Below are 19,250 nucleotides of genomic sequence, written 5' to 3'. Positions count from 1 at the left end.
CCGACCGTAATTTTTACGTGACATTGGGTGAACATTGTCCGCAGTTCGTGATCCGTGCCTCCAAACCCTTTTACCTTTATTTACGACCGTTCTCTTTTTCTTTCAAGAGCCTTTAGTTGAGACTTTTCACCAACTGAAAACTAGCATCCGCATTCGGTGACGGAATGTTCAAGCTAACCATCGAAAATTTTTATTAGAATTTATGACTTTTATTAACACCTACAAAAATCTTGGGTCTTTCAACTTAAAAACATCATTCAATCTTTATTATTTTTTCATTCATTCTCTATCCATTTGTTGGATTTAGAGCTAAGCGTTATTAAAATACATCAATTATAGTCAATACCAAATATCAGTACCCAATCATTACAACAATCAAACCATTTAATCTTGTTGCGCAAAAGCTTTGTCCGCGTGTGACGCTGCAACGTCTCTTCGTCGGTTAAAAAGTAATAATCTCGAGGCTCATGCCAAGTGCACTCATCTTGAAGGTTTGAAATCCTGATATCATTGACATGACAGCATGATCAGAATCAAAGCCTTCCAATCTGTCGGTAGCGATGACCCTCGTCAAGATCATCGCGCTGCGTTTGAAACCAGGAGTAAGGAAAGGGAATTTTCAACGAGGGCGAATGCGTGGAACTATCAATCAAACGCCAGCGGGCTGTCCGTTGGCAATATCGATGTATTCTCGTTATTTAACGGCGTGAAAGGTTTGCCGCGTGATTAAATTTGAATTGACAAAAGTGGCGCCATTCGCGGTGAAAAGTTGCAGCAGAGTTAGAAGCCCGCAAGCTCACCGCTTAAGGGTTACGGTGCAAATCGGTCGTGACAAGAGTTGGCAGACGTCACGGTGCAATTGATTTCAATTGTTTGTGACACCTGAGCTTCTGCTGAGAAAGCTGCGGCCAGGCTGACGCCACATACGGGGCTATATTGCTTCGCAAATATTGAATTCCTTGCAGCTGCGTACACACAGCGATCGACTAGCTATTTTTTAAACCACCTGCTGCCGTATCGGTGAGTCAACAATAAGTTGTTTTCTTCAAGACGAGAAGAGTGTCGGCTGGTGCTTGAAATTCAAAATATAGAAATAGGATAAAAGCTTTCGGATTAGTTGTATAAATTCATCGTCTTCGTGGTTCGAATCCTTGACCTTTTCGTGGTGTGGCCAGATCATCAGGAGTTGAGATTGAAGTGAGGATGTGAACATTATATCAATGTCATTATATTGTGTCAATGTAATAATGCGAGAAAAACGTAACGCTGGACGTAGCAGCGCAACGATAAAAGTGGCGATTACATTTTTTCTTCCGTCGGACGGTATTCGTTCCATAAGCATGACACAGCGGCAAGACACGAGTAGTAGTATCGTTCGATTCTACGATCGTCATAACGAGAGGTACTAGAAAGTGCTTCGTCTCATAAAATCAGCGCAACCTAAGAAAAGATACACTTTATCCTCTGATTGTGAACGTTACGTTCATGTTTACGAGCCAGTTTTTTCCGCTGTTTTTCACATCGCAAGAGATTGGAAATCAGTGGAAACTATCGCAACAATTGTAGTCGCTTTTCAAGCCCTAAATTATCGCTATTTCAATTCATTTGTACATCAATTTTTTTCCGAAAATCATTTCACGTGTTCGGATAAAAATAAAATGAAGCTTCGTGATGCCCGAGTAAGATTACCGGTAACTTGAATGTGGAGAAATATTGGATTATGAAAAGAAAAAATTGACGAAATTAGATTTTGCACAACCAGATGACGTACAAGGTCTGGTAATACATTCGTTCACCGAATGAAAGAAGGAAAATGTGAAACCGCACGCGTATGTCTGACCTTTCTTTGCTGGACGAAAAGTACAATTCCATACATTTCCGTCCCTAGATTTCTCGAGGATTTTCTTGGGACACATTCGGGCTTACGCGCATTATCCCTACATCCCATCCGCTAAATTATTCAATTCATTCGTACGAACCTAACTTCCATCGTTTTCGTTGTCCTTCGGCCCTCTTTGCGTCCCCTTCGCATCGTACCTCGTTTTGTTCTTCTAAACGAAAACATTCTGCTACGTGGACACCGGACACAAGATAAGTACAGAATTTAGAGACCCATTATATATGGGACATTCCAGACCATTACAATCTGGCCATGCGCTCCGCAATTTTCACTTTCATTTTCACGTTTGTGCGTCGTAAGGCATCGCAGAAAAACAAGATTTACAAAGTTTCATAATGCATGAAATAAAAGTAAAGTTTCCAGTAATTGTAATATAATTGTTTGATGAAATCTGCGCAGTAAATTTTTTGTGAAAGAAAAAACAAAATTTTTCACTCTGGTGCAAAAGCGAGCGTGCATTTAATTTGGAAATTTGAATGAAACACGAAAAGGAAATTTTTCTTCTCCTGCTAACTGTTTTTTGATTCTCCGACTTTTTAAATCTAATTCCTTGGGTTGCCTATTTTTGAATTTCGTTCTTTTTGGAAAGATCTTTCTGCGTAAATTTCATAGAATGCGCTAACGGCAAACAGTAATTTCGTTCATCGAGCTATTATTAGAAAACTAATTTTTGTCGAATTTATAATTCTGCAAAAAGTGTTTTGTAAAACCTTACAACATTATACAATCAAACAAAAATTAAATTAATGGCTCTTTTCATTCGAGGACCCTTTTCATCTCTCATTCAATTACCTCCGATGCATATAGCTAGTAAAAAAAAATTGTACTCGCTTTGCAATTTTACATAATTGAAGACGTGTAAAACTGTTTGAGGTTGAAAACTGAGAAACAACTGATCATCTGCAATTTGGCGAGCGTTTGAATACAATTTTCGTTATTCAGGTGAGTTGACAAACAGGATCAAAAGTGGCAAATGCTGTAACAATTCAAGACGAACTCGACGTGTTCGCGAGCGAAAATTTAACCACATTGTCATTATACGGTGAAGAGATAACGATTTACCATAACGACGAGAGTTGCGCATCTCTCATGCAATTATTATCGTATTTGTTAATTAATTCTCGTGCGGAATATTTGTTCGGTTAGCAGATGAGATTGATTCGGCACGTTAATTATATTCGAAAATAATTCCCTGTGCCAGACAGACTTGTCACACTTTGTTAGTAATTAATTTGTCGGGATTTCTACCCGCAGCCCGAGTACACGTGTAGTTTCCTTCTATATTCCGTTGGCGCAAGTTACCCTTCAAGTTTCGAGATACCGTCTCCTAGTTGTGCTAATTACTAGTATAACCACTCAATTATACATCCTTTCCTGACCCATCAAAGTGTTTCCTGCCTTAACGACTATCTCGTTTACAAGACTCAAGGTGCACTGCTTAAACATTGGAAAAATAAATGTACTGACCCTAGTGAAATAAAATTTTTGCGGAACACTTTTCTGTGAAGCGTGTGCAGATTGCCCCGTTTTCCATCAGTTCGGTAAGCCAGCGTTGGCGCATGCGCACAATTGAAACGATGCATTTTAAACGCTAGGACTTTTCTTTGCGCGCGCGCGCACTTCCGAATTACTCAAATTTACGCACTGTGTAATTGAACGTAAGTTACCTAACCCTAATTTTGCGCGTTGTCAGTTATACTTACCGTGCTTCTCAAATCAAACTTTCCTCTAGAGATGATGGAATAAATAGCGATCGCAGCACTTTAACAAACTTCACACTCATCTGAAATTGCTTATTTTCCAAACTCGTAATACCATATACTATTAGTTCACGATTTTTATCATTGGGTTTGATTTCATTGTTACACACAACAGCGTACTATTCGACAAAACTTATTCTCCAAACGTACGAATTTTCGTGTTTAACGCGATGGTTTAGTACGGCCTCATAAGTACATCTTATAATATAATTATCCAGCACTTAATAACCCGCCTACGGCATACTCCGAGTCTATCTTAAGACAGTTTGAATGAAGCAGAGCGCAGATAAAGTTTTTTAATTAAAATCCATCTTCTGATCTCAATTTATCTTTGCCTTTGCCGTCTTTCCATTCTGCACCGTCCAATTCTTTCCAGCTGCCGTGGCTTTCCATTCTAACGTCAAACTCATTTAGGCAACCGACTTTTATATACAATCATCATTTTCACAGCTGCAATTAATATTCGTTAGGCGAGATCGCGTTTCATCCGATATAATACCTATCACTGTCCGTTAAACCCGCGGCGGAAACCCTTCTCCAAACAAACATTCGTCATCCAGAGCTTAATGTTTTTACCTACGGTTTCTTCGCGTACCGAAGACTCAACATTTTCTTCAACCGTGTCTGACGATAGATATCGACATTTTTCCGCATAACGTAACGAGTATCAGGCTCTTCGGTCTTGCGTGCCGGAATATTTTGTTTTTACATTTATTGTGCAGTTTAAAATAATTTCCGAAGAAAAGGCTAGGCTGACAAATGGGAATTTCCACACATTTGGAAAGGAGAAAAGACCCAGGCCAGGTGAGTCTGACTCTGCTTTCTTGGACAGGCATTCGCACCGCATTTGGCAAGACAATAACGGCATTTCGGCGCGATGTACCTTGGATGTAGTCTGTACACCAGTGTTTGTCAGTCTTATTAATACGCCCCTGGGACACTTATTTTAAACTGTAAAAAAAATTTAATCAAACATAATGTGCCAGCAGGTCGACTTTATGTTTGTGTTATTTGTTACATTTCTGTTAGTAAATATGACAAAAATTATTGTAGTTTTGACATTTAAATTGTCACGTCGACATTTAATTTGTACTTTATACTTTTTTTTTTCACTTAGCAGTACATTAAAAAATGTTCAAATCCACCCAAAAACTTGAGTGAACCTGCTGGGACATTTTTTTTCTAAACGTGCAGGGTACGAACACACGCGGAAATAGTAAACTGTCTGGGGATCCATCTGCCTGTTCCAAAATACGATTACTATAATATTGGTGACAATGTTTGGTGACTGCGGCGACTAAAAATAAGAATGTTAATAAAAAGTGAATACAAAAGACAAGAAAACAATGATAATAATCGTGGAAAACAAAAGGATAAAGTTATTTGCGGTAGAGTCTGTACGGTTAGTCGCTTCTGTCGAGCAACAGAGCAGACGTCGTCTTTGAGAGAAAGAGAGAGCCGAGTTCAAAAACATGTTTGCTTACATTATGTAAAAACAATTTCGACCGATTTGCGCTCGTCTGAGTCAAACGGAATCGCGTAAAGTGTTTAGAGGCGCGCTTCTCCGTGCTGCTGAGCTTTCGAGGACGAGCGGAACCGTTGACGGTAAACGAACGCGGAGCTTAAAAAGAAAGGCGAAAACAAATGTAGAGGGACCACTGTCGAGGCGAGCGACGAAGATTGAGGGTGGCGATGGGGTTGCAGGGATTCGGGTTTGGGTGCGACCCGAACTGAATCTTGAGCTTTGGTTCGGCCGTTTCTACTTCCGCGAGTTTTATTGCTAGTACAATTTAAAGTGCGACTTTTGAACTTTTCGTTCCTACCTACGTAGGACTTTCTCTCTCTCTCTCTCTCTCTCTCGCTCTCTCTCTCTCTCTTTGCTGACTTGATTTTATTACCGGGGAACAAGGGTGAGCCGTTACTGCGTCACAAAAAAAAATAACCATAAAAACCAACAGATTTCACCTCTTTCTTATTATACCCTCCATTTGTTACCTACGTAAATTCGTACCATCGCATTCACGCTTGCAAACAGATCCTTAAACGAAGACCTGCTAAATGAAAGCTGTCGGAAAGTAGATTCATACTCATTAACCTGCAGGCAACCTGGCAACTGAATTACGGTTACAACTGGCTAAATTATACAGATTGAATTCAGCACGTGGAAATCGTCTCGATATTTATTTCTGTTGGTATACCTCGTACAAAAAAGAATAAAGCTTCAATGGGAAATTAATTATTCAAGTAATGCATGTATTGATGTTTTTGATTTGAGAAATTCATTTCAAAGTCTATCACGAGGTCGTAGAATTCGCCACCTCTCTTAATCGTTGCGTATTCATCTTTGAAATTATTTCTTCTGGAGTCAGAACACGTAATTAGAGAAATACCTGAAAAAATCCCGAAGCTCAATCGACTGCTGGAAACATGTGCAAGGAGCTCGGCTTTTCTCTCCTCTTCTTAATTCATCCGGTACAACGTTATTCGCCCGATACGTCAGTGTGTTCTGCAAGACTCCTCACAGTCAGCCGAAACGAGCAAAATGATAACAATGATATTAACAAGTATGTACGGGGTCTGCTTACTTTGCCGGATCTCTGAACAAACACTGTTTTCCACTTTGGTACAACGGGGCTCGGAGAAACCGTGTCTTGCACTTCGAACAATTAATTTTCGGCTTACTTTCCCCCCCCGGGTTATATTTTTCTTCGCGTGATCCATACGATCATCTTTTAGAACATACTGCAAGAGGATGGATATTTTGCTTCGACGACTCTTCTTTACGCTTCGATTTACTGCTCCATTGTATCCGTATTGGTATGCACTGGAGGCCGGTTGGAACTCAAAGAATTAGGTATTTAAAATCTTTGCTCGTAACTTCATCCCGATGATTTTAATTTTCACGTACCCGAGAAACCTTCAGCGAGAACGGAGTGCGCGCAGTAGAAAACCACGAAACCGTAATGATTTGTCATTATTTCCCCTCCGTTCAAATAGAAGGTCGTGTCGAGGAGTTGACACAGTGGATTCCGAGTCAACAGTGAAGCTGATTGACCCGGTTTAACGGGATCTACTCGATTTTTCGATAATTGTTCACCCGGATTACGCTGACTGCTGCATTTTCACATCAGTGCTGAGTACGTTTTGCAGGATAGTAAAAAAAAAGAGTAAAATTTCACTCGGACGGTAAAGTCTGACTGTATCGTCCTCCCGAGACCGAGTTAGCCGCTCAAAAAATTAGGAGGAAGTTGATTAATTGAGCATCAATTAAAGGCAAGTCGATGTAGTTTGATGGGCAGTCTGCAGTAATCAAACCCAAAGGGCTCTCTTTAGTTTTTTAGTAAAAGCAATCTCTGTGAGTGCGTGTGAGGAATAAAACGTTGAAAACTTTGCGGAAGCCTTTGGCTGCTGAAGATGCGTGACAACCTGGCTTCATTGATCTGAACTTCGCACTAGGCACAAATTCGGAGAAAAAAGTACGAATCACGGACTTTTCGGGACGAGTAACAACTGGGTAAAAACCCCGAGGAACACTCGTTTCAATAATTATTGTAGACTCGACGAGGAGCGCGAGAGAAATTCACGGTCTGGTTCACCTGCAAGTAAGTTACCTGCTTAAGGATTTAAGGAGGCGCCTTGTTACCCCGCGTAACCGAGGGTGAAAAGAGGTGCTCGCTTTGTCTCCCGCGGGTTGAAGCCACCGGCAGCTTGTCGGAAGTGTCGTGGCGATGATTACGCGGACAGTGTCAACCGCAGTCTCTACCTCCGACGAGGAACTACAATGATCGTGTGTTTTCAGTCCCTGTTTGTCGCCGCGGGCGCCGACGGCACCCCAGAGAAAACCTCGTCGCCCTTTCGCGCTCCCGTTTTCACGATTCCTGTCACCCGATTTCTGTGACGAGAAATGTAAGGGTCGTGGAATTCGAAAGATCGCGATATAATCGGAATATAGAAACCACGATATCGAATTTTCAAAGACGCGATTTCCCCCTATTTCATCGAGTCCTCCAATTTGTAAAGTCGAAGTGTCGAAAAACCAAAATTTGGAATTGTCAGAATTTACTGTTCGACGGTTTGTAGAGTAGAATCTTGCGTTTTTGAAAATTTCATATTGCTATCCCTCCAGTCTCTAATCCTTCTGCATTTTCACCCTCGACTGGATTCGAAAATGTTTTTGATTACACACGCGCCGGAGATTAAATTGCGAAAGAAAATCGCAAGGATTGATATCTCATGGTATCTGATTTTATATAGGCCACCGAATTGCCATTTCACACGCGTTGAATTTCTTACCCTCGAAATTCTTATCGACGCATTAACTTTCCTCCCTATCCTTTTCGCGTTTTAACCCACATGGTGGGTAAAGGCATTGAATCCTCGAGTGACAGTTTCATGCTGCTTCGAATATTTCTCAGCCGATTCGTGTTTTTAGTTACATGAAGAGCAATAATGGCGGAGATCTTTGATAAAAACTTCCTCCATCCCGTCCCGATAACATATTGCAAGGAACTTTAAAACTTGAATTGAAATTTCACGGAATCGTGAACGCGGATCAGCTGCTACACATAGCAAAATTTCCAGTTGCGTTTACCATGCATACCTGGACTATGTTTATTTTTTTAACCGTAACTAAAAAACATCCTTCTCTGTGAGTAAAAAATGAACTTTATAAATAATATAGTATTAATAACTAGATAATCAAACTGAATTGTTACTTGTACGACATTTTCCTGTAACTCCAATACTATTTCAATTGTTTTTCTAAAGATATTACAAGAATTTTCTATAAACCGTAGCAAATTAAATTTTTCTTAGCGTACCTTAACCGCTATTCACGAAAAAAATTATTGCTATTTCTTAACTGGATCGTAGAAGCTCAATAAATACACATCATAGTCAAATTTTTTTGTTTTTATTTTTCAGTGTAAATTCTTATAAAACAGCGTTCGACACTTTTTGCAACAATCAATATAAAAAGTAAACACAAAATTTAACGTCAACCTTCGTTTGGCGTTACTTTCAACGCATCAAATCTGTTACTATGAGATTTTGAACTCTGAATAGTTGAACAAATTATTTTCACCTGTATATTTCCGGACTTGACGTGGGTCCGAGATTTGAAATTTTTTATTACACTGCCTAAGGGGCAAGAGCCGAGACTGATCTAATCTTACTCCGCCCAACCTAAGCCAACGCAAGTTAACGTCGCACCGACTTGACCTACGCTTAACTCTGTGCTAAGCTATCGGCTGAGATTGCCTAAGCCGAGCTGAGACCGAACGTGTTCCGGTTTTGCAGGGAGAAGGTTAATTGCTAACGCATTTCCATATTTTCGAGCATCCCTGTATTCTGAGCAGCGTTTAGGTAACCGAAAAAGACGATTACGGAACACTGCAAGAAAATCTGAGGGCTTGCAATTTTTAATTAAACTCTCTTCAGGCAAATCCCGACCTTGGGAACATTTCAAAGCACGAATTAATTACGGAATTTGCACGTGTCTCTTGCATATGCGCTCGGCTTGAATTACCTACACGTGATAAAAATTTTCGCTCTTTGTCTCTGCGAACTCTGGAATTTTTTTCGTGAAATTTGAACAATCTTACCCTTTACTCGCGATTTAAAGTACGCACGAAGCGTAAATGTCGAATCTGCGGCAACTCGCGTGTCCAAATATGTGATTGTTGTAATTTTGCGAGCTCATGCACTCAAACTGCTTATCGACATCTACGTGAATAGTATTTTTTTCGACAGAGCCTATATTAAAATACTGAGTGCAAACCATTTTCGAACATTTTGTGCATTAGGACGTACTTTACGGAATATCGAATTCACATCGAGAGGGATTTAATTTCTGCTTGCCCAGGCATGGGCTTTTCATTGATCAAAAATTTGCAACACAACAGCCGGGTAATTAAATAAAACTTTGTTAATTACTCAGCGAACGTGTCAATCGAGCTGAGAGCACAATTAACAATCGCGACAGTGTGACGGGGCGGTAATGAAATAGCGATAATTTCAGATGTATTCGAAAATAAATTGAAATCCGACCATCGAACGCGAAAGTACGAAGATTTAATGAAAAACGGGAACTTTTGGAAAATCTATACAACTACACAAATACCAAATAACTGAAACATGTAATTCTGGGTCCAAAATAAAAATGAGTCTTGTACCTGTAACTAGAAAATCTAGTATTCTTTTCGATCGCGATAATTCGATTGTACCTTCTTGTAACTAATAGCAATTACTCAATGTTGGTGCGTCGGTAAATTTTATTGAAAAATCCCAGTGAAATATACAGATTCAACGTTGCGATGACCAAAAAATGTAGTACTGATAATTTGCATTAGATTCGACGGTTACCTGTACCCGTTAAATTTTTCTGTACTTCCAACAATATTCAAACTGTTATCGTGACGATACCTATTTTAGTGGAAAAGTTATCGTAACAAAATATGCGAAATTTTATTCAGTGCGGAGGACTTTTCAAAGAAATATGCACACCGCGATAATCAGTTTTAAAAACCGAGTTTGAATTACAATTTGAAAGGAGTTGGAAAGATCGATACGCGATTAATCTTACATCTGCCAAGGAAGGCTCGATCGGCGTTAACCAGCGGATAAATTCGGTGTTTTTAATTAAAGGTTGGTACAGGTTACACGGGAGCCAATCAAATTAACTAACGCGGGATGGTTTTTATTCCCTTTCCCGGGGACAACGTGATTAGAATATTCATCAGTTATACGCGGGGGATGTTCGCATTCCTTCCCTGGGTGAGAAACGGTGGCTTTCGACGATTGGTCGGCGGGCGGAGAGCGAGAAAAACAGACGACGGAAGCAAAGTGGAAGAGCTGAAACCCGGAGAATCGTCGAGACAAGAAACGAGAAAATTAAACAAACTTATCACACCCGGTGGGAACTATTTGCAAATTAGCGGGGGACGCACGCTTCTCTTTTCTTTCGCAAAAATTCAACCTATTTCCCGAAATGTACCGTTCGACCTTCCTCGTGTCTACGATGTGCCAATCCGACATTTTCTTTCTAAAACGAACTTTTTCGTCACTCGATAACGAGTACGTCTCTCTAAACTTTTTACTGACAAAGGTTTATCACTTAAACTTCTCAGACTGATCGGTTATTATTTCGAAATCCCGTTTTTCTACTTGTTATTAATATTTTTCTGCCAGTTGAATTTTGTGCAAGAAAGTTGCTGGCTCTGCCGATCGAAGGCTAAGGATTTATCCCGCCGAAAATTATTTTTAAAACTTTTTCCAAAAACTTGTAATTGCAGGAAGAGCTTGGATGTGAAAGTACGAATATTGCCTGCGATTTGGTTTACAATTAGCTATAAATTGGAGACTAAACGATGGCTCTGAGATTTGTTGGAGTTCGACCCAGCATAGATCCGAGATGTTGAACGAGGAAAAACCCGTGGATGAATAATTACTTTATTCTTATTATTATTATGGAAGAAAACTCATCGCGGGCATATTTATAGACGTACGTACAATCTTGGATGACAAATGTGTTTTTGTGAGTTCGGTGAAATTCGAAAACTCTCAGACAATCCGGCATTTTATATTGAAATCCCTGCAAGCATACACGAGCCTTCTATTTCGCGTTTCTGTACGTACGAATCTGTGAATTTTCAGGGTAACGCTAAATATTGATCGTGTTTGGGTGTGTGCGTTGCTTGTAGTGTGGTGCTAAAATCTGCATATTATACCTCCCGCCTATATAAAAACCGAAGGAAGAAAGGTGGAAAAAAATACGAGGCGTGAAAAAAAACCGAAAGAAAAGAAAGAACGAACGGAAAGCGCATTTATTTTTAAGATTTATTATTCCTGTGCTTCTCAACGGCCTTCGTTCGCTCCCTCCGATTTTCTCTCCAAGAGCAAGACTTTGACGAACTATCGCCGTTTATTTTCAGAAATTTCCCCAGCTACAAGCTGTCTGAAATTAATTACTGCCACTCTGTCATGTCGCTGAGAACTATAATATTGAGGCAAAAATCTCCAGTTGCGTTTAAACTTCTGGAAAAAAACTCGACGAAAATTCAAATTCTCAATCACTTAAACGGCGTTACTGAAGTCAGCCTAAAAAACCGAGTTTTCCATCAAAAGAATTCATTTATCTTTCGCATATGCATAAATGCTTGGATCGCAAATTGGAGAGGAACAAGATTTTACAATTCTTTAGACTTTTATCGACACGCGGATGAAAATTTCACCTGACAAATGTCACAAAACCGTCGGTTAATGAAGAATTGATGAATAATTTTCTGGTAACAATTTCCTCCTATACGAATGAGCCATTTTACATCAATTTTCAAACTACCTTCGTAAAAATTATCTCAAAATTTTTCAGTGACTTTATAACATACTGAATGTAATCTATGTCGACCCTTGTCAACATTTTTCTGTAACCTATAGTTACTTGAAAATTATACGAAATGGAACTCGCTTTAATATTAAATAAAACGAGCTAATCAGCTTGATTTTCATGTCTGAGAGAAGTTTGCTGTTCTATAAAGATGACCTTTGAAATTATTATATTGGAATTACAGTTTGAATCGTCATGGTTAAATTTTCTAAAAGGCTTGTTTTTGTATTTCCAATAATTCGCTGTGAAGGAAAGATGGATAACTTTCTCGTAAATAGTGAAGAGTACCAAGAATACGTAAGTGGCAATTGTTTATAACAAACTGCAAACTACGCCACATTATCGAACTCAAATCATCTATCGCGTTTTATATAATATCCTTTACGGTTTCGGTTACCGTTTATGGCAACTGTGACGACCGTAATTATCACCCTAAATTTATGCCATTGCAAAAACAAAATCTTCGGTGCTTATCCTCTCCGTACTGAGAACGATTTCATTCGTTAAAATACTAGTAAATTCGATATCATAGCAATCATTGTTAAAATATTATTAGAATCACAAAAATGTGGTAGTAAGTATGATTATATTTGTCAATACTAAATTTTCTTTATATCGCAATATTAAATCTGTTCGTTGAATTTGCTATAAATTCTTTAAACGAAATAAAACGTCACCGTCAATGTAATGTTCAACCCACATCAAATTATTATCAAATTAATTTGTTGAAAATAATGTAATAGGAGCAACCATAATCTAAAAAAATAATAGAAAAACGTAACGAATTTCTACTGAAAGTTAAAAAACACACTTCAATTTTTTACCCAGAACTTTATTTTCCGGCTATGGTAAAAAATTCAAACTCTAAAGTACCGTGCAGTAACCACAACTGGAAATTCCTCAGGGTACGCCATACGGGCTGAACGTATAATATTTCGGGTTGTTTTTGATGAAAATACTGGGAAATACTCGATGCGAGAACGTGCCGCAGAACCGGCCGATTCTGTTTGCAAAAGCGGATCGGATAATTTTCGACAGAATTTTCAATATAACCCGGATACTTCAATTTCAATGGGTCGAAATCGAATGCCTTCGAGTGTCACTCAAGTCGGTATTGATATGGGATTAAGTCCCGCTGTATCTCTAACGATAAAACGAAGCAGGCCGGTGGGTTACATACATTTTACATATGTAAATGTTCCCCGCTCTTCTCTAAGCTCTCACATGTCACCCCCAGCTTCATATATTTGAACTTTCGAAATTCACGGGGATGAAAGTTGGCGCCCCCATCGCCTCACCATAAACGAACGCGAAGCTCCAACAAGGAGTGCAAATATTTATTCCCCCTCTCCCTTCGTGCACGAAGAATTAGCCCTGGAATCGCCGTTTTTTGAAGGGGATTCTACGCATTCTTTGTCGCGTACGATGCTGTTAGTGCTTCGCCGTACTCCCTTCGAGAATTCACGATCCGGGGCGAGGCGTCGTTACCCAACGAAATTAATTTCGATAGACGGCTATCCCTTGATCCACCCTCCCTAAAGCTGCTCGTCAGATAACAACCGCAAACCTTCGATGAAACGATATCGTGCTTGGGTTGTGATCCAAGTGCCGGATATCATTTCGGTTAATTGACCTACTACGTGACCGTGAAATGTGCCATATTTTGGGTTGGTGAAATCACGATTCGAGTTTGAAGATGAATGCAGCCATGCGGATTGCTGAATATTTAAGATTGTATTTCATGGATACATTGAAAAGGAAAGACGAAAAAATATTGTTGAACTTCAGAAATGTTCTTGGGATACACCGGAATGTTTTTCCCACCCGGAAATTATGACTAATGGAAAGTCAGAGATATTTTGGATTCAAGGTAATTATATATATAATACGAAAGAGTATCGACCAGATCCGAGATCGTGAGGTTCGGATGTTGGTGGAAATAGATGAAATTGGTTTCCGGACTCTCGAAGGCGCCTCGAATTACAGGCCTCGCGGGATCGCGCCAATACCTGGCCGACCCTCGAGGTTTGATAATTTTCGCGGTCACGCACACTTTGATGCAACGCAATTAGACCTTGTCGTGTTTGCTACTTGAGGTCGCAGTTTGATCGGGATAACTTTCGAGCAAAATTATTCCAAGTGATCGAGGATTTCTTACGGTGACAAAGTGTTGAGAGCAGCCCTCGGTCTTTCCGGTAACTCTGATCGTAAAAAATTGCTTCCTGAAACACTTAAAGTTCTTCAAGTTCTCAAAGTCGTCGTGAGGTCGCACCTTTCCTATACACTCAAGACTCAGCGTGCCAGAAAATTGTAGTTCAAACCTTAGAATCAATTCCATTTCTTTGACATAGATATGGAAAGGCGCAGGTGCCGAAACATCTTTCATCGTACCTCAGAGGAAAATGAAGTATGCAAAGTATCAACCAAGTAGTATCGATCTATTTATTGTTAGTGAAGATACCATAGACTTCCGAGATCATTTTATGACAAATTTTTGTGAGTGTAAATCGTTCGAAGGCGTAGTTGGTGTTTGAAAATATTCTAGAATCAGAAGTGTACAGTTGATTATTACAGGTAAATCAATTTTTCTATGAGTTCTAAAATTTCAGAAACCTATGAAACTGTGAATTTTGCTAGTGATCCTGCATTATCAACAATTAGACAGATTGATTCAACAAATTTTTATTCTCACGTCTAGTTTGTGATTGGAGTGAAAATCTGACAGTAAATAAACGTGGTTGATGCACACTGAGCCCTTGTATTGAAATGGAAAAACACCGAATTCCTTTTTAGATAAGACACTCGCCCATATTCTCCACTATAACATTGAAGTATAGTAAATGGAATCATAGAAGTAACCTTGAGAGATTTTATTGCCAAAGTTTGAAATGACTCTCAGCCTCTGCTCGAAAATAAGTCGCGAATCTCTTTAGATTTACGCTGCGCACTACGCGGATGCTTGAAGCTGTGCATAAAAAATTCTCAATATAACACATGTGTATGCGACTCGGTGAAAAAGATGTTAAGACTGTAGTTTACAGTGAAAATTTGTATTCACATACCGAAGTAGCAAGCTACGTCGAGAGGCGAATGGTAATGCCAGCATCATTTTTCGAAAATAACTCATGCCCTCGCTTATATCGGTTATAATACTGGCAGCGCAACCTTTTCTGATGCGATTTGAAACCATCCCTCGATCGAAAGGGGCCGAACAACTTGGAGAGGGCTCCACCCGAGAATATCTACGTGAAATAATGAATATTGGATGGCTGAGTAAGTGGCGAATTTCGATCCCGCCTTCGCAGGACCTTACTTGTTCATGGTAAGCGTCGTCCTTCGACACGGACGTCTACCGTTTCCAATTTTCATCGCATTTCCTTTCTGCGCCTCGTGATCAAAGCAAAAAGCAGGAATGAATTTTTGATACTGAAATTCGGGTAACTCGAGGGAAGACAAGCCCAAAACGCATGAAGAACTTTCTCGGTGTCTACTATACTGCACGACGTTCATCGGGACCCAAGTCCTCGTCGAGCCTACGGCGTAAACGCACGCGTGTCTCGTAATTGGAAACCGTAATTGTTTCAGTTAAACCAGCGTTGTTCTATCTCGAGTATGAAATTAGGTAGGTAGGTCCACCGCTGAATCTTGAGGGGATTTACAGCGTGCGATGTACCGGAAAATCCCACAGCGGGTTTCAACTCCGGCACATAATCTAGTACACGGAAACTTTTGGATCGAGAGTCTTGGCCCCTGGCGTGAGAGTGTAATTGCTGCCACTATTTGGAGAAACTCACCGTTTCATGTTTTTACTTTTAACATTGACTCGCCAATTGCGGTTCGCAATTATTTCAATACCCTCAATATTGGCCGCGCAATACTTCGTCACCGCACAATTCATTGATCACATTGTGGCTACACCCTTGGGAACTGACGAAAATGACGAATCTATAGAAAGAGAATAAGATTTGACTCACCATTAGCGCGTTACAGAATCGTATGGAAATCTCCGAACTCTCCAATCACTAATTTACACATGAGTTTCGCACTTGAAAATACATCACACAGTGTCCTTCCTTCACCTGACGCGATGGCTTCAGGTATTTACACCAGACCCACTTGACTGATGTTTATCACGAATCCGTATATCCTTATGCTGGAATCGATTCTATTCCTCGTCCTCGGTGCCAACTTTTACCCTTGGCGTATCAACACGCCGGCAATGAACAACAACGGAGCATCATTCTGTCGGGAATATCAATTTCAATCGAAATCGTGTACCGCGCACCGATAATTCACGAATTTCTCTTCCAAAGAGTCATAGCGCCGAGCCTCGAGCAACAGATTCAGTTACGGTGTTCCAATTAATACCGAACTGATTTACCGTTGGATTCAATTAACGGTGTTCATAGATTCGAGTCCCTATTTTCCCACGACCACACTGACATTCCGTTCCCACCCTTTCGCGTAAACGATTCACGACCTACACAAGCAGCACCGATTCGCGCACTGTATCACTATTTGAAACCACGCTGATCACTGCAGACTGTTCGGTTTAAACACCCCCTTCAGCAATGCCGCTTAATTACGCGTCGTAACTTGAACGGTCAACTTGTGTCGCGCGACCTTCGAACATGTTATTTCAACCGAATCACCGAAATATGCGCCGACAGTCGTTTCGTTTTAATTCCAACTCGTAATCGCGTGTAAATGGGTCTGATTCACCGGCAGCCACATCCACAGAGTAATTGGCGATTGTTTACCGGTTTGTTTTCGTCAACTCACTAACTTCGGCGAACGACATTCCACGCATTGGATATTCAGGAAATGCCAACTTTATACTCGAATTCCATAAAACTTTTTACTCATCCGAACCCCGAAATTTCGTGTCTTGCAATAACGATGCTGACTAAAAAAAATTCCCGAACCTCTCGTAGAGGGAGAAAATATCGACGGTACTCGCTTCTCGAACTTGCACGTGTAGAGTGTAACCCGGCACGAAGTCACCCTTACGAGAACCGAAGGTAATTCGAGACGACGGCACGCGGATTCGCGATCTGACGCGCTTCTCGGGCGCCGTTTGCCGAATAGAGAAAGCTCGACTTGAACTCCGCACGCTCCGCCCCCCAGGCGACGAGCTTTCCCGGGGGCGAGCGAACGACCCCGAAGCTTCGCCGACCGCAGAGATCGATTGATGCCCGTGTTACAATAGAATTATTAATCGAAATGTTTCATCGGAATCATATCGTCATGCCCGTCTTCGCGTGGGAAAATTTCTCGAGTGTTCGCATGCCTGAGAGTTTGCGTCGTAAGGCTAGAAGATTTATACGAACTAGTGGGCCTTCGAATCGTCGAAATATATCGCAGGATCGGAATGTAGTAACTTTTTGCTACTTCAAGTGGACATTGATGAAGTAACAATTTCTAGAGATGAATTCTGGAAAGAACCTATCAAAATATTCTCAAGCAATCAAAAAAAGTTTTTGCCATAATATTCAGACGCGAATTTCTGAAGCGACGGAGAAGCGGTGAAAAAAAGTGGTCTGTTTGGCTGATCCTGACGGGCCAGCCTAAAAACTTACCGCGCGATGTATTTCGAGCTGATTGACGAAATACTAATTTAAATCAGTTCTAATCTGAGAAAACCGACTTCGATTAAGACCAAAATCAATGAAATCCGGTCCGCCATTCTCAAAATGTCATTTTTAATTCTGGTTTAATGTTGTTCTTCGAATAAATTGAACACTGTTCGACCGATCGTTTCCAAAATCTGATCGGTTATAGCCCGGTATCTCCGTCCGAGCTATATCCAAGGTATATTCTCTATCTGACAATGAGACGAGTTGGAATTGGGACACAGAACAGCGGGAACAGCCTTACGGTACCTTTCATGTATTCGCAAGAGTTTTGGGATCCGTCGGACCTTTTGATATCAAAATCTCATTCCGAAACAGTAGTTTCTGTCATTGTTCACCCAAAATCATGAGATCTGAGACACAAAATAGGAACTTTAACTCTTTATACGTACGTTTTAATGAACTTTACAGATCCAGCAAAACAATATTCAAGTACGTACAGGTACATACAAGTAAAATAAGTACACGTAACAAAACTGATTAGCTTATGCATAATTCGCTTAGTCAACAATCGCAACAGTGTCTTTTTAATACCGTAAGCTTTGACCAACGAATTAAAGTTGTTTGATTGTGTAATTTCCCACAGTTGGAAACAGTGATAAATATCGATACTTTTATGCTGTTACACATATTTAACTTTATTCTGACGAGTTTTCAATCATTTCCATGAGTCATTGTCTCGATATTCCACAAAGGTTTCGAGTGGTATTTTTTCGGAAAATAAACGACATTCACTTGGCTATAACCCAAATTTAACAAATGCTGAAGAGAAAATAAAACTTATCGCAAGTCACGCTATACATAAGATTGAAAACCTTGTAACGCTTTGCGGGATCATATTGGGAAAGTTGAAAGATCGATTAAGTTCTGGATCTACAAGAACAGTATGAGAATACGTAAAGCGCAAAAGGAGATAAGAACTACAGAATTCAGTTTGGCCATACTTACCCTCGTAGAAAAGTTTACGAGATGATTTCAATCTCCATCCTCCGCGTTCTTATTGTTGGATTCAATTCGACAAAGTAGAGAATTACGCCCCCGTACCGTTCGTCACGTCGAGGATATACGTGCATACATACAGCTACCTGCATCCATGAATGTATTTACATACATTCTATATACCGAGAAAAGTTCACTCCTGAATTGGCAGAAGATTTTTTTTTTTTTTTTATTTATTTTTGTTCCTATGTTTGTTTAACAAAAGCTCACGGTTGTGCGCTGCGCCCGTTTTTCGCACGGTTAGCTGATTCGCAAGGCTTTGGCTACGGCTGCAGCTCAAACCTTTGATCTTTGCAATCAACGTATTGTATGTACTCACGTATATACCTCTTTGAATTACCAAACCCAGCGAGGAAAGATTTGAGTACACGTGAATGCATCTCTCCGGTAACCATCGCTTCAATTAACGACGACTCCAAAGATAATTATTTAATTCTTGCCGCGCATATGAAATATGAATGTTTCATTTCACTCTAAAGAAAGTAAAAATTCACCATCCTTCAAGGGAGAAATTTTTGCGCAGCCGTCTTTTCTCCGACTGTTCTACAAATCCATCGACAAGATCACGTTGACGT

At 40.2% G+C, this 19,250-nt stretch overlaps 1 protein-coding gene across 2 annotated transcripts in view; it reads right to left on the bottom strand.

The window, feature by feature from the left end:
• Window positions 1-17,106, bottom strand: part of LOC124300174 (TWiK family of potassium channels protein 18-like) — a 274,675-nt gene extending 257,569 nt beyond the window's left edge. For both annotated transcript variants that reach the window (XM_046753903.1, XM_046753901.1), the window contains exon 1: window positions 16,018-17,106. The gene's annotated coding sequence lies outside the window, so the exon portion shown is untranslated. The remainder of the gene's footprint in view (window positions 1-16,017) is intronic.
• Between the last annotated feature and the right edge of the window lie 2,144 nt (window positions 17,107-19,250).

Source organism: Neodiprion virginianus, chromosome 3 (assembly GCF_021901495.1).
Source record: "Neodiprion virginianus isolate iyNeoVirg1 chromosome 3, iyNeoVirg1.1, whole genome shotgun sequence".
In the NCBI taxonomy this organism is placed as follows: Eukaryota; Metazoa; Arthropoda; class Insecta; order Hymenoptera; family Diprionidae; genus Neodiprion; species Neodiprion virginianus.
The sequence above is the reverse complement of the archived record's forward strand: the minus strand, read 5'-3'. Positions and strand labels throughout refer to the sequence as shown.